The sequence below is a fragment of the Silene latifolia genome, chromosome 8 (genome assembly GCF_048544455.1).
Source record: "Silene latifolia isolate original U9 population chromosome 8, ASM4854445v1, whole genome shotgun sequence".
Lineage (NCBI taxonomy): Eukaryota > Viridiplantae > Streptophyta > Magnoliopsida > Caryophyllales > Caryophyllaceae > Silene > Silene latifolia.
In genome coordinates this window covers 111,453,053-111,470,109 of record NC_133533.1, presented here as the reverse complement: position 1 = coordinate 111,470,109, position 17,057 = coordinate 111,453,053, and the positions used below count along the sequence as shown (strand labels likewise).

The following is a 17,057-nucleotide window of genomic DNA, read 5'->3' as shown; positions in this document are numbered from 1 at the left end:
ATACTCCAATAACCCTAGCTAATAACCCTCCCCCACTCTTACTTCATCACCAGGCGATCAAACATAAAAAAACCAAACCACCGGGCCATCGTCTCCCCCAGGCGCTCGTCAACCACCAGGTGTTTGTCGGCAACGTCATCTCGCGTTGTTACCCCTCACCATCATTAGGTATTTTTCGATCTTTTTACTAAAGGCTTAATTTTGTTAATTTACTGCATGCATTTATGGATTTTGTCATTTTATTTGATATGTTTTTAATTGTGATTGAAGAATGAATTATGGGTTTATAATAAAATTGGGGTTTATGCTTAATAAAATCGGGGTTTTGATAATCAAATTGGGGGTTTATGCTAATACCTATTAATTATTTGAAATGAAGATGAGGATGGTGGTTTATAATAAAATCCGGGTTGAAGCAATCACTAACATCGTTTTAAGAATATATGATCCTACTGTAAGCAAAATGTCGGGTGTTGTATGGTGTGCGGAAGGTGTTCGATGAATTATCTGACAGAGATTGTGTCTTGAAATTATCTCTGGTAAGTGTGTTCTTAGGGTTATTTTGTTGATTAATAATGTTATTTTTCTACCCTAATCGAATAGGTGATGGAAATAATGGAATCAACAATCAGGATTCGAATTCGCATACTTGGAGATTTGATATTAGTCAGCAAAGGTGATTTTGATGCCCATTTGATTGTTTAATTGTTTTTCATCCATTTTTTTAGTGTAGTTAATCTCGTTGAGAAAGAGGTTGACAATTGCAGTTGAATTGATTGCTAATCCTTCGATTATTTTTATGGATGAGCCAACAACTGGATTGGATGCAAGGTCTGCAGCAATTGTAATGAGAACTGTACGAAATATCGTAAACACTGGTCGAACTATTGTCTGCAGTCTGCACAATTCATCAGCCAAGCATTGACATTTTTGAATCTTTTGACGAGGTATATTCCTTTAATATCTACTGTTTTTACATTAAGGCTTGAAGTTTCTCTACAGTGGGGATATCGAAATTACAATTTCAAATTTATAGGAAGGCCACAGAAAAAAAAAGTCAGGTTTATTTTTTATTGAAAACGCAGTAATTTTCGAACTTAAGCCAGGGGCAATAAACTCTGCAGTTTATACATCATATTTATTTTAAGAGGTTCCCCATTTGTGTTCAAGAAGCTGCTCACTGGAATTCACCAGCAATGCGCGCTACTTTGCCTACCCAACTCGTTTAAATATATGGTCTAATCTCGGCAATGAAATTGTTTCCACTTTTAATCTCTCATAGTTAGTGTGTCACTGTGTCTCATGTCATGTATATTGCTGCTTTTGTTTATGAAACGCGGTGGACAAGACATATATGCTGGTCCACTTGCATGAAAATCTTGCAAGCTCGTTGATTATTTTGAGGTAAGTGAAGTTTTATTAACTACTGCCAGTAATCAATTGTCTATAAATATGGCAATTACTTATGTAACTAAATGTAGGCAGTAGAAGGGGTGCAAAAGATCAGGCCAGGTTATAACCCTGCTGCGTGGATGCTCGAAGTTACTTATAAGGCAGAAGAATCACGTCTGGGTGTAGATTTTGCAGAAGTGTACAAAACATTTAGTATGTGAAGCTCACAATTCTGCATGATTTATCCTTTTTTGGTGCACAAGAATCTTATATAACTCGCATTTTTAACTTGGTTCAGGCATAACATAGAGTTGGTTGACCGTCTCAGCAAACCACCTACTAATTCTTTATGCCAAAAAGTTCAGGACTAAGGTTGAGTATATCTGACATTCTGTATACAGAGTGTTTTAGAGTGAGCAAGCTTTATTTCTCTGTTAGATATAGTTTAAGCTGCGTATATTCAGTGTCTTGCAACTTCGATATTGTCTGAGAGAGCGAGTTGCTTACGCTGAAGGTAGGTGAGGAAGATGGTGAAAAGTAGATTGAACACTACTATATATCCAACCATGGCACCTACTCCAATCCAATACCAGTAACTTTCAGTAAATAAGTTCCTTGATCTCAGCACTGCTTCACCTAGTCTTGAATTCTCAAATGGCTGGAAGGAACCAAACGAAAAGTTACTAACTGGATCAACACATTTTGGGCTTGCACCTTAACACGAGGAGAACGAGATACCTTATCCCACGAATGCCCAAGAAACTCGTTCACTCTTTTCAATAGGTTCTTGACCTGTGCGAAAGCTCTATGAAACTCGAAGTACTAGTTTTCTTATTTAGATGTATATTCAGATTTCAGAGATATATGAAAAAATGATAAAAGACCATTCATCATCGAACTGTGTGTAAACTGTTAAATCTCCCTTTAATCCGCTTATATAGCTTGACAATCCTTTTTTTTTTTTTTTATGTAGAATTGAGCAAAGGAATCCATCACCAAGCTTATCTCAGACCTGGATAGTAAAGTTGGTGAGATCCTCTTACGCCTTCATCCTACTGCAGTTTAGTTTAATAGTATCTCTAGACGTCAGCCTTTTACATTTGGCCAATTTGACTTACCATAGTATGTATGGCCTCAACTTGGTTAGCCTTAGTACTTTTTTGTAACATGTTATCAGTGGACGCTCTTCTAAATCTGTAGTTGGTCATCATTATCATCATCCGCACATGATTGCATATGAAGCCTTGAAACATGGACCTGTGGTTGAGAGTGTTGAGACACGAAGCTTTCAAACATATATCATTCTTTCAAGTGGGTTTTAAAATGTGGTAGTTGTTGTTGTTAGTTTAAAAGAATAACCATGATAGTGATGCTGCCATTTCTTCTCTGAGTCAACTCTGCAGGGGCTAAGGCCTAAGAGAGTGGTTCATTTGCAGTGCTGAATTGTGTATATATGATTCTTTGCTTTTTGTGTGGAATTTAATTAATCTTTGTGTTTATATGTTTGTTTTGAACTTGGTACTAATGTCACACAAAGTTACCTGTTTTTGGTGTTATTCATCTAGCTAATGTGATGCTGTTTGATGAGACATGTTTGAGCTTTTAATAGACGGCTCATCCGTATTGTAACTGAACTGTACGCAGTACGCTCTTGATCCTAATCCTAAATGTGTCAATAAATTTTATACTTTTGTACATCCAATCATATTTCCTATTAGTGTCTCGAGAATTCTAATTACCTTCATAATTTGGACAGGTTAAGGCACTAAGGCTTGTGGGAGGGCTATGTCGATTTATTGCTAATGAAGATCTACTATGCAAAATCAGGAGTACTAATTACCGCCATTTGGCCGAGGACCTTTTTTTTACACCGAGTTATGTTATAACTTGGTTTCTATTTTTGTTGATAGGTTAGTTGTCTTAATATATTTGGATCTTTTCGTAATTGACTTCAGATAATCGATTGATTGTATAAACATATTTGTTGATTATTGAATCATCTTTTGCATTTGTGATCATGTGTAGTAGTAATGTATTGGGTAATAATATAGTAATATATATTTTTTTTTTATAAAAATTAATAATTATAATCGGATTTTTATAAAAAACCGATGTCTATATTTTACAATAGACATCAGACTATTTAAATATCTGATGCCCATGGCAAGGAGTGGACATCAAATATATAGAAATCCGTTGTGCAAATTTTAATGGACATCGGTTTAAAATCCGATGTACATTAATCCACAATGGACATGACCAAACTCTACATCGGGTGTGTATCCGATGTCCATATATCAAAATGTCCGATGTGGATAACGAGTTTTGTAGTAGTGTCTGCTTTCCGTCTTTTCTTTCTACGTCCTTGTGACGTAAGTGCACTTTGTTCTCTCTCGTTGGGTCAAGGGGTTCGTGGGTTTCCAGATAAAGTGTATCACAGTGAAGGAGATGAATCTCCAAGACGCTGTATTGGGTCTTGTTGTAGGTATTTCTTTGAAGCTGTATCGACTAAGGCGAGTAAGAGTAATTTTATGGGGGGTCGTTGGTTTCCAGAGGAAGATTATCATAGCCAAGGAGATGAATCTTCGAGACTCTTTTTTGGGCCTTGTTGCAGGTATTTCTCCGAAGTTTCATCAATCAAGACTAGCAAAGATGGATGTTTTCCTATGGACGACGCTACTCGTCCTTTGAAGATTGTTGTGTATTTTGAGTTTGAAGTTCGTGTTCAGACATCCGTCGTACGCCATCAACACATTATAGATAACCGATGCAATTACCTTGTTGTTTTAGGTTATGTTATTAGTCGTTCTTTGAGGTTTTATGTTGTAGTTATAGGTATGGCCTCATAGCCATACCACTAGAATGTAAAACACTTTCTTTACAGCTGCAAAAAAAAAAAAAAAAAAAAAAACTTGGTTTAGCTAAGGGTGCTTTGCTTGAGGATATTGAATCTTACATACGATTTGTAGAACATTTGGTTTATCTTGCGGTAACCGGTCCAGATTATTTTATGCTGTATATATTTTGTCTCAATTTTACCATCAGCCGCGTAAGGAGCATATGGACGCGGCTCTCCGTGTGGTTCAGTATCTTAAGGGCCCCGCGGGTCAGGGGATTTTGTTACGATCGGATAGTGATCTTACCATTTCTGGGTGGTGTGACCCTGATTGGGCAGATTGTTCTTTGACCCGACCCTCGGTTTCTGGTTGGATAGTTTTTGTTGGTGCTTCACCTGTCTCTTGGAAGACCGAAAAAACAACAAACTGTGTCAAAATCATCTGCTGGAGCTGAATACAGGTCTATAATTGTTTTATGTGAGTTAAAGTGGCTTATGAGTTTGTTTTCCAGTCTGGATGTCCCTGTACCTAGGCCTATGCATGTTTATTGTGACAGTCAGTTCGCGCCCCACATTGCCGAGAATTGTGTTTTTCACGAACAAACCAAACATATCGAGGTGGATTGTCATTTATTCGTGATGCTATCTCGGATGGTTTGATTCATCTTCTCATGTATCTACACTTTCGGAACTTACCGATATTACGAAGGCTTTGGCCTCATTCGCAGTTTGATTTTTTCTCCGTAAACTGGGCATTATTGATCTCAATGCTCCAGTTTAAGGGGGTATTAGGGCCGAGTAGGCCTCTCGTCTTGCATATATTTATATATTTCCGATGCTAATGAGAAAGGCAAAAATCGTAACAATTAACAAGGACCTGTGGACAAATTTTGTTTCGGGTCGAATGTTGTTTACTTTTGAAATCGCAATTTTAATTTTCGGGACAGGATTCGGTTATTTTTCAAATCGAATCAACGGGTCAGATTATGAGAGTGCAAAAGGTTTAGTTTAAAGTGTGAAACTGAAGGCCATATAAGGTTTAGTTGTAAGATTGTCGGTGTCCTAAATTGTTGTACTAGCTCCAGCCTCCATGTAATAAGGTCCATTATTCTTTCTAGGAAATTTAAGTGTTGTTTCGCTTTGCTTGTGTAAAATAGATTTTTCTTTTTAAAAAGGAGTTTATTCATAAGTTACTTTTTGAAAAAGTTTTGGTTGTTTGGCCATACTTTTGTAAAAGCGGTTTATATAAAATGTACAATTGGTCTCCCTTGTGACGGGTTACCATTTGTGGCGGATATTTTGTGAGTTAAAATGGTAACAAAATGGGTTAGTGGAGAAAGGGGACCACATGAATAGTGTTGCAGAGAGAGAAAAAGTGGGTACTTTGTGAGGTAAAATGGTATCCGTCACTCAAGAGTGATGGATATGTACCATCACAAACAAGAATTTGTGTAAAATGTATATGTTTGTACAACTTTTGTTTTGCTTTTTTGGTTATTTATGTGAAAAGTACGTAGAAAAAGTAGAAGTAGAAAATAAATACTTCTACTTTTAAGGGTGATTAATCAATTTAGGAGACTTGCACTTAAAATTTTGGCTAATCTTATCTTTATTAATTCAGAAGACAATACTCAATCCAGGGCGTGCCACGTCATTAATTGAGCTTTTTTTTTTTGGAAATACATGTTATGGTGGGACCCGTTAGCGTGCAATGTATTTATTTCTTCAGAATTTCGGCTATACAAACATGCGACAAATTCCGTCTTAGAAAAAATACTGTGAAATAATACTATGAAATAATTTTATACATTCCGAATAAATGAAATTAATGACATATAAGCGGAATGAATTAGAAATCGGAATAAATGAAACTAATTAACTAAATGAATTATATAATTTTTTTTAAAAAAATAATAATAAAATTACATAATTACGAGAAGAAATTACATTTCATTACGGGATTGAATTACATATAATGCGAATAAATTACATGCATGATTTTTAAAAACTAGATAATACGATATATTTTTTTTAAAAAAATATTCTTTGTTAATTCCTCTTAAATCATTGCACGTGAACAAGTATTTGTAACAAATTTAAACATTAATTATGTAGGTTGCTAATTTAGACCAACTAGATAAGTACAATATAAATGCAAAAAAAAATATACATCAAAAAACATTAATACCGGCCCAAATACATACCCGTGCAATTTTGCACGGGTTTAAAACTAGTTTCCTAATTAAATTAGGAGAATATACGATGTATAATTCGGATATAAATTTGGTAATCATTGTCTCAAACAGCACCAACAATGGCTAATATACCAACGGAGGTAGTAGAGTCATGCATCCTCCCAAGATTACCCGTAAAATCCCTTATTCGATTCAAGTCCGTATCCAAGTCCTGGAAAACCCTAATCTCTTCTTCTAATTTCCTTCACTTACACAACCACCACGCAAACCGCCTCCTCCTAATCCCGGTATTCGGCCATACCCTATTACGAGTCCACAACCTCGACTCTCCCCTGCATCCTTCTTTCCTCTGCCCTTACCCTGACCCTGGCCCTGACCCTGACCCGTACCCTAATAAACAACGACCCCGCCTATTTCCGCAACAGATGACCATCCTCGCGTCTTGTGAATTCTTCGTCTTGGTAGGCTACGTCAAAATCTACAAAGTAGAAAGACTTTTCTTGCTCAACCCATCTACACTTAGCTATCACAGAATAATCCCCTTGGACGTCGAGCAACCGTCTGTTTGCTCAGAAGTTATATACGGTTTATATTTCGACAAGGACAATGATGATTGTAAGGTCGTCAGAATGGCAGACTTTTATTCGATCGAAGTCTATGGCTGGAAAGTTAGGATTTACAGCTGCAAGACTAATTCGTGGAAATTAATTGAGCATAAATTAATATCGGATCCATTTCATGGTATAGATTTTAACTCAGTCGAGTGCGTACACAACAATCTACTCTATGTCATTTCCGATTCTTCCATCGACCTTAGAATCCGTTGTTTCGACATCCAAGCTGAACAATGGACAAACGATATTCTGTTTCCTTATAATCTTAAATCCCCAATCATTTGTATTCTTGATGGGTCGCTATGTGTTTTAGGGGAAAACCCGATTGATGACGAGCAGAAAGGCCGAGACTTTACTTATTATTCTATGTGGGTTTTGAATGAGAATGGCGGTAAAGAATCTTGGGTGAAGTTGATGAGCATTTTTTCTAAAGCTTCCTTGGTACCAACGTCGTTTCGCCCTATTGCTTACCGTAAAGGATCACGACACAAGCTACTATTTCGACGATCTTATAATAAGTCGGGACTTTTTTGGTGCGACCTTAAACATAAAATTGTTACAAAGGCAGAATTCAATGGACGTGCTGGATTAGAGGGTATAGATCATATATGCAAAGAAAGCCTCTTCAGTTTTTCAAGGTGGTCCAACGAATCATATTAAATTGACTCGAAAAAATCAGTAGGTCGGTGAAGAAGACCGAGGGGAAGGTGTCAAAGGTGATAGATATGATTACTACAAGGAAAGGAAATTTGGAATTGAACCATGAATTCATTGCTATAAAATTATTAATGTATGTAAATTGTTTGGCGTGACATAAATTCTTATATGAGACGGTTTGCTATAAGAAAAGTGTAATCCCAGCCATTGTTTTTGCTTAAACATCCATGTTTATGTTTGGAGGATTGAACTAATTGGATTGTACGCTTAAAAATAAAATAAAAATGCATCTGCCAGGATTCGAACCCGAGTCTATTGCTTGAAAGGCAATTATCTATTCTCATAGTTTATTTTTATAACGATTTGTTCCATAATTCCCATAGTTAGTAACTTACCTGGAACTAGACCTTTTACCAAACTAGTTGTTACGCTCCGCCCAAGCACAAATAAGATCCTACAACCAGTTGTATATTAGCATTATATAACTGGCCCATTTATAGTATATTTAACTGAAACCTGAAAAGAATATGTCATTATAAAAAGAATACGAGTTTAAACTTAATTGTAATGTACTCTCGAAAATACGAGCTATTATGAAAAAAATGCAAGCTTAAACTTAATTGTAATGTACTTTCAAAAATCCGAGCCACTATGAAAAGAATATGAGCTATTATGAAAAGAATACGAGTTTAAACTTAATTGTAATGTACTTTCAAAAATACGAGCTAATATGAAAAGAATACGAGTTTTAACTTTCAAGAGTACAAGGAGATGTAATTTCTAATTGTTTTTCCAAAGCCATTGATTATGAGTTAAATGTTACAATTTTCATTGAAATTTCATTCTCCTTTGATGTTCATGTTCCATTGATGATGATGATGATGATGATGATGATGATGATGATACATATGGTGTTTCATCCGCCTTTGAAACTTCCTCCACTATTGGTAAAAATTGATTAAATACTTATTGATTATGATTGAAGAAGGAGAGAAATAATAGTTGATAGATTAATTTAATGGGTACATCACGGGGGCGGGTCAGGGGAAAGAGGCAGTTAACTGCATAATGAAAAAAAGAAAAAGATTGTTTAATGGGAGAAGATGATTAATTAACTGCATAATGAAAAAAGATGGAGAGAGGGAAGAAAGATATGGAGACAGTTAGCTGAGAGAAGAGGGTTGTATTGTTTTAGGTTTTAACAAAATTAAATAAAAAAGATTAAAATGACTTTGGATGTACAATAGCATTGTACATTTGGATGTATAGTCTATGAACCGCGCCCAAGGAGCACCGGTTCCAATAGTATATGATATATGAGACAAGACTTTGGTGACGATTGTTTCTGAATAATGTTGTTCTGTTGGTGAAAAATTATGTGTCATCTGGGAGGCTTGTACTCCTTATATCAAAGTCTTTAAAATATCATTAAGGCTAAACAAGTTTTTTTTTTTTTTTTTTTTTTTTTTTTTTGAAGTCCCACAAAGTGGGAGAAAATCATATTAACCGAAAATTCAACTCAAAGTTTACATCAAGATTCGGAAGGTCACCTTCCCATAATCTCCTACCCGACCAGAGTCCCGGAAAATGCGCTAATGCATGAGCTACCTTAGTACAATTCCGATTAACAAAACGCCAAATAATATTGTCAAGGTTTCGGCACAAACTTCTAATCTCATCTACGATCAGATATAAGCTGCTTCGACCCGTCTTCCCCTCGCGTAGAATATCAATCACATTCTTGCAATCGCTTTCCATGATTAGCCGTCTGCATCCCCTCCGCACTGCCTCCTTCAAGCCCTCTAGAAGAGCCTCTGCCTCTGCCTCCTCCACCTCACCCGGCCCTCGTCGTGTACACCATGGCCCACACTACCTCCTCCTCTCGACCTCGCACACCACGCCCAAGCCAATTCCCTCCCTTCTTTAACCCCGCATCACAAAGATATCACCTCCCACCCATCGCCTATCCGGTCCCCGCAATCCTCCTCCCTCCCCTGTCTCTTCCTTGTAATGCCGCCAGTGTCGCCATTTCGTCTCTCCTCTCCACCATCCATTTTCGCCCCGAATCTCCTCCACCCTTCTAATAACATCCCTCACCTCAACCCTCCTCCCGTCAAAAATCCATTTGTTCCTCGCCTCCCAAATCGCCCAACACCCCAACATGATACTCCTCCTCTCCTCCATCCCGCACTCCCTCCACATATCCTCCACCCACTCCCTCACCCTCTCATTTTGACTTCCTTCTTAGTCTCCACCCCCAACCCATCCCAAATTCCCCCCACCCAACCACACCCTTTAACAAGATGAAGACAAGTCTCCATCTCGCTATGACAAATCGGACATCCAACATCCAGGCTACGGGTTCGACGAGCTATGTTTTCTTTCGTAGGGATGGACTCAGAGCACAATTGCCGGAAAAAATTCTTGACCCGCGGTAAAACATTTGAGCCCCACACCCCCTTCCACAGCCACTTGGTATTCGCCCAGTCAGACGGTCCATGTTCATCCACCTCCCCATTCATAAGAGCACGATAGGCCGATCGAACCGTGTATCTACCATACAAGTTTTTGAGTCAATAACTTTTTTTTTTTTGTGAAGCGGTTGGGTAATGTCGCTCTCCATCGATGGCTCCTTATGAACCGATACATTATTCTACTAGAGTTAGGATTGCTATGTGTTCGGAGTTGATTGCAAACATAATTTCTACCAATATTATGATGTTGGCCTGGACTCTTTCTAATCAATAATGCTTTTTCATAAAAAAAAATTAAAAAATAATACATTCATACATAGTCGAAATGAGCTGAACCCGAATTAGCCAAACCTAGCCAAAACGAATTCTTTCAAACCAGAAAATGACCTGACCCGAAGACAACCTGGTTGACTGAGTGACCCGTTTGCCATGTCTAATTAAGAACCTTACGGCCCATTCTTGGAAATTTATACGGACTATGAATTAGTAATTAGGTAATGTTCCTAATTCCTATGGCTATACATTAGTTTAATTTAAAGATAATAATAAGGCAATGCATATATATAATTGAGATACATGTTATTTTGCGTAACAACATTCAACATTTACACGGTTGTATGCTTACAAAATAGAATATTCGTAAATGTTGTAAGTTAATCTAATTTGTGAATCTTATAAAATCGGCCTCAGTTATCACATGTTCATTTTATGAAATTAAACCACATTTTTGGGAATGCCGTTTTAAATTAACTAAAATCGGTGGCATGTACAACAATAAAAATAGGTAATTACATAACACAACTGTGTCTTCGGATGCTATATAACTGATATAATTAATACCAAAAGGAGTACCTTTTAAGTTAAAGAGACTGATGATCCATCAATAATCAACCCAAAAGTTTTCTGTGTTCCGATTTTCAATATAGTTGGACTTTTTCTTTTATCAACTTAATTGACGTCTACTATCAAACCATGACAATGTAAACCAACGTTTGCAATCTGTTCAACAAATTCTTAGAACATTCAACATGCATATTGTTAAAGATGGTCCTAATGGGAGCCTCATGCATTCTATGTAACAGAATCACATATATTTTTGTACTGTTGTTTAAAGACTACTAATTTTATTGGAATTTAGTATGAATTTGATTTTACGAGAAGTCATAGAAAGAGCAGAATACTCTCTTAATTGTAGATAGTCAAGGTAAACTTTTGCTATAAGAGATCTAACATTTCTCTAAACACACTAAATATAGTTATTTATGATACTTGTTGCTTTACATAACACCATTTAGTTTTACGTAGTTGTTATCGGTTAAAATAATTTGCAAAACTCATAAAGGTCTGTCTCAGTTATTAAGGGCGGTTCATTTAGTGAGCTGCACTATATTTATGGAGATAATGTTTTGTATTTAATTAAAACATGTGATTTCTATAACAATAATGGAAAAACTAATTACATACTCTTATTATGTTATTTGATGTTTTATAACTGAAATGATAACTACTAAATGACAAAATTCTTATGCTAAAAGCACTAATAGTTCATTGATCAACTATACCAACCACGAACTTTTGTTTATAAATGATTTAAACATAATTGAACTACTTTTATCAAGTATTTATAAAGATGACCCTAATAGGAGCCCGTACATAGCACGGTCTTTTCAACTAGTTTAAAGATAATAATAAGGCAATGCATATATATGGATTAAGGGCAGTTTCCTAATTAAATTAGGATCATATATGCATATATAATCAGATTTTAATTTGCAAATACCTCAAACTCTCAAAAACACACCAACAATGGCTAGTATACCAACGGAGGTAGTAGAGTCATGCATCCTCCCGAGATTACCCGTAAAATCCCTTATTCGATTCAAGTCCGTATCCAAGTCCTGGAAAACCCTAATCTCTTCCTCTAATTTCCTTCACTTACACCACCGCCACGCAAACCGCCTCCTCCTAATCCCGGTAAACACTCATACCCTACTACGAGTCCACAACCTCGACTCTCCCCTCGATCCTCCTTCCCTCTGCCCTTACCCTAATAAACAACTACCCCGCCAACCACAGGACAGAATGACTATCCTCGCCTCTTGCGAATTCTTCGTCTTGGTGGGTTACTCTAATAGTATAACCCTAGAAATAATTTTCTTGCTCAACCCATCTACACTTAGCTATCACACAATAATCCCCTCAGAACGCATGAAACGACTATTTAAATGTTCATATTTTCTATTCGGATTATATTTCGACGAGGCCAATGATGATTGTAAGGTCGTTAGTATGGCAAGATTTTACTCAAAGAATGCAGAAGGTTGGGAAGTTGAGATATACAGCTGCAAGACTAATTTGTGGAGATTAATCGAGCATAAATTAATATCGGAAGCAGATCATTGTATATATTTTAACTCGGTTCTATACTTTGTGATTTCTGATTCTTCCAATCAAATTAGAATCCGTTGTTTCGACACTCAAGTTGAACAATGGACAAACGATATTCTGTTTCCTCATATTCTTACCTTACCCGAGGTATGTATATTCGATGGGTCGCTATGTATTTTAGGGACTAACGCGAGTAATGACGAGGAAAGTCGAAGCATGACTTATTGTATGTGGGTTTTGAATGAATCTTGGGTGAAGTTGATGAGCATTGTTCCTGACTATACCTGGGAATCAGGGTTCTGCCCTCTCGCTTACCGCAAAGGATCACAACGCGAGCTACTATGTCGACGATCTTATGATTCAGAACTTTTTTGGTACGACCTTAAACATAAAATAGCTACCAGGGCCGAATTCAATGATCACGGTGCTAGATATAATACTATAGATCATATATGCAAAGAAAGCCTCGTCAGTTTTTCGCGGTGGCCCAACAGATCACATTAAATCCAATCAGGAAAATGAGAAGGTGAAGAAGACCATGAATTCATTGCTACTCCAATCCGTATCAAATTAATATTCGGTTAGAATGTGCAAGTTATTTTTTTTTTTTTTTTTTTTTTGAAGACCCATAGCGGGTTAATTTATATTATGAAGATCAGAAACCGCACAAAGATCAGCCGGAGTGGGTAAAATGTTATCCCAGCACCGTCTCCCTAGATGCAAAGAGCTCAAATGAGCAAGTTCATGCGCTACACTATTATGCTTCCTACTAACAAAAGACCAAACAACTAAAGAAAAATCATCACTAAAAGAAAGAATGTCTTCGACAATTAGATGGAAATCGCTCCGTCCTTTCTCCTGCTTCTTCAACGCCTCGATCACCACCTTGCAATCACTTTCGAACACCACCTTAGTAAGTCCACGTTTCCTAGCTTCCATGACTCCGATAAGCATTGCTTCCGCTTCTGCCAATCGTGGTTCCATCACCTCCCTACGCCTCTCTGCCACCCCCCATTTGACCGCCCCTGCACTGTCCCGGCACACTACACCAAACCCCACGCCCCACCCATCCTTCACACCCGCATCAATATTCAATTTCATAAATCCCTCCATTGGTTTCTCCCACCTCTCCACTCCCACCTCCGCCTGGGTATTACTTTCACCACCATCACTATCCTCTTGCATCTCCCTCAATAAGCTCCTCACTCGATTGGCCACCCTTATCACATCCACTTCTTTGTTCTCAAACACCCAGCCATTCCGCGCTTCCCATATCGCCCAACACCCCATCATAAAAAGCTCTATCTCTCCATCCTCCAACTCCCTCCAAACCTCTTCCACCCACTCCCTCACCCTCTCATACCCGTGCGTCACTCTCACATCGAGTCCCAGCCTATCCCAAAGACCCCCCGTCCACCCACAACCCCTAACAAGGTGGAGACAAGTCTCCACCTCGCTTTGGCAAACCGGGCACCCTACCTCAAAATTCTGAATCCGAATGGCGAGATTGTGTTTTGAGGCTAAAGCATCATTGCAAAATTGCCAAAAGAAATTCTTCACCTTGGGCATTACATTTGCTTTCCAAATTTTGTTCCAAATTCTCTTCTCTTGCACTCTGCTCGATGTCCCAGCATCATCCTCTCTTCCCATGGTTAAGACCTTATATGCCGATCGCACTGTATATTCCCCGTCTTTCTCAAGCTCCCATCCCCACTTATCTTCCGGTTTGGTAGTGCTAATCCTCATATTAAGAATCCTATCTTGCTCAAAAGGAAGGAACAAATTACGCACCTTCGACGTGTCCCAAGACGCGCCATCCGCTCGCCACAACTCAGCCACAACCATCTCACTGTCCGCATTGTGCCTCGGGGAAAGAACCATTCTCGTCTGCGTACCCATGATCCAAGGGTCCGACCACACTCTTGTACTCAAACCGTTTCCAATTCGTCTCCTCACTCCTAACTTGAGCACCTGTTTCGCCTCCCAGATACCCCGCCATGTATAGCTAGGATTCGACCCTAGCTCCGCGCGCATGAAAGCTCCATGTGGAAAGTATTTCCCACCCAAAACTCTTACCATCAAGCTATGTCGGTCCGTAAGTAATCTCCAAGCCTGCTTCCCCAATAGAGCCATATTAAAATCATGGAAATCGCGAAACCCGAGTCCTCCATAACACTTCGGTTGACACAATTTTGACCAAGCTATCCAAGGGATCTTACTCTTGCCATTTGCCGAACCCCACCAGAACCGGGACACCATAGAGCGTAGTTCGTCGCAGAAATTAGCCGGTAGTTTGAAGACGCTCATTGCATAAGTCGGGATTGATTGGGCAACCGCCTTTATCAATACCTCCCGACCCGCCTTCGAAAACAACTGACCTCTCCAGCCTTGCAATTTCTTGCTCAGCTTTCCCCGTATCACCTCTGCTAAAACCCGCTTGGAATGTCCAACCACCGTTGGCAATCCCAAGTAACGCTCCTGCGTCTCCACAACCCGTATCCCAAGACACTCCGTCACGAGATTCTTATCAATCATCCGCGTTCCTCGACTAAAGGACACCGTAGTCTTATCAAAATTCACTACTTGGCCAGAAGCTTCAGCATACTCCTTAAGGATCATCTTCACACGGTTTGCCTCGTGCAACTTCGCTCACGAAAAATATACTATCGTCTCGCAAATAATAAGTGAGAAACACATGGTGCATTTGGAGCTACCCGAATACCATTAAGAGCTCCCCTTTCTACAGCCCGACGTATCAAACTCGACAAAACCTCTGCGCACAAGATGAATAGATAAGGAGATAGAGGGTCCCCTTGGCGTAGGCCCCTCTCAGGTCGAAACTCTTCTGATGGCTGTCCATTTATAAGTATCGAAAAGGAAACTGATGAGACGCAGTGCATAACACGTCCCACCCATCTCGCATCGAATCCCATTGTAATTAAAGCCCTCTCGAGAAAAGCCCATTCCACCCTATCATAGGCTTTAGACATATCCAATTTTATAGCCATATGACCATTTTTATTCTTGGAATTCTTCATATGATGGAATAATTCGAAGGCCACCAAGATGTTATCCGTAATTAATCGCCCTGGGGTAAACGCACTTTGATTTTCCGACACCACATCCCCAAGAAAAATCTTCAGCCGATTAGCCAAAACTTTAGAAGCTAGTTTGTATATTACATTACACAAACTAATCGGTCTAAAATCCGTCATTTTATCCGGTGCCTTCTTTTTCGGGATAAGAACAATATGTGTACGATTAATCCCCTCAGGGAAAGGCGCACCACGAAGAATTCTGAGAACCGCTCTAGCCACAGATTTTCCAACAATATGCCAATAAGTTTGATAAAAAAGGCCATTCATACCGTCAGGTCCGGGTGCTTTGAGGGGATGCATTTGATTCAACGCCATCTCCACTTCGTCAATTGTATACGCGCTTCTGAGAATACCATTCATTCGATCAGTGACTCTCCCAGTTACTCCCTCCAGCAGCGGTTCAAAATTACTTGGCATTCCCGACGTAAAAAGTCGCTCAAAATACCCCTTGGCTGCTCCCTGGATCGCCTCAAGTCCCACATATTCTCGACCCTCCTCATCGATTAATTTAGCAATGTGATTTCGCTTTTTCCTTTGTCCTGCCTTCCTATGAAAATATGCGGTATTCCTATCTCCGTCCTTCAGCCATAGAGCACGCGATCTCTGCCGCCAGAAAATCTCCTCTTGATGAATAAGGTTGGCAATCTCCTTAACAAGCCGTTTCCTTTCCCTAATATCCCACCTCGTTCTCCCACCTTCGTTCAAACGCTGCAGCTTTCGTCTTTTGTTGTTAAGGTCTCGCACAATTTTACCAATGCTGGTACCCTTCCATCGTTGTATATTCTCCGCACATCGAGTCAAGTTCTCCACCAAGTTCTCCTCCCCATCAGTCCACGCCTCCTTCACCGCATTTTCGCAGCCATCCTCGTTGACCCAAATTTGCTCAAATCTAAATACTTTATTTCCCCCTCTCTCCAACTCCCCTCTCCTACTCATAACAAGCTTAATTGGTGCATGATCCGACCACTCGCGGTCCAGATTTCTCAATATTGCTCTCGGGAAAAGCTCATTCCAAGCATCGTTGCAAAGTGCTCGGTCCAACCTACTTTGTCTATTATCACCTTCTTCCTGGCCATTATCAAAAGTAAATTCGTATCCCTCAAACTCCACATCCCTTAGCCCGCAATCATCTACAGCTTCTCGGAAATTTGTCATTTGCCATTGCGGTCTTTCCCCTCCTTTCATCTCCGTAGCAAATAGAATTTCGTTAAAATCTCCTATGCATACCCATGGGCCATTAGCTTGCTCACCGAGGATCCGAAGAAGTTCCCATGAAAGATGTCGGTCTGTAACTGATGGCCACCCATAGAATCCAGTAGCTCTCCAAGTCCCGTCTTCCCCATGTATATCGTAGTCCATATGATGTATAGAGGCTGACCTAAACACACACTTAACATGCTTCT

General features: G+C 39.1%; 1 long non-coding RNA gene across 1 annotated transcript; it reads left to right on the top strand.

Annotated features, from left to right (window-relative positions):
- On the top strand, positions 1–3,402 carry LOC141597353 (uncharacterized). Its single transcript, XR_012522748.1, has 7 exons — positions 1–168; positions 604–947; positions 1,349–1,404; positions 1,482–1,605; positions 1,691–1,764; positions 2,366–2,420; positions 3,149–3,402. It is a non-coding gene; the product is annotated as an uncharacterized LOC141597353 (long non-coding RNA).
- Positions 3,403–17,057: the final 13,655 nt, after the last annotated feature.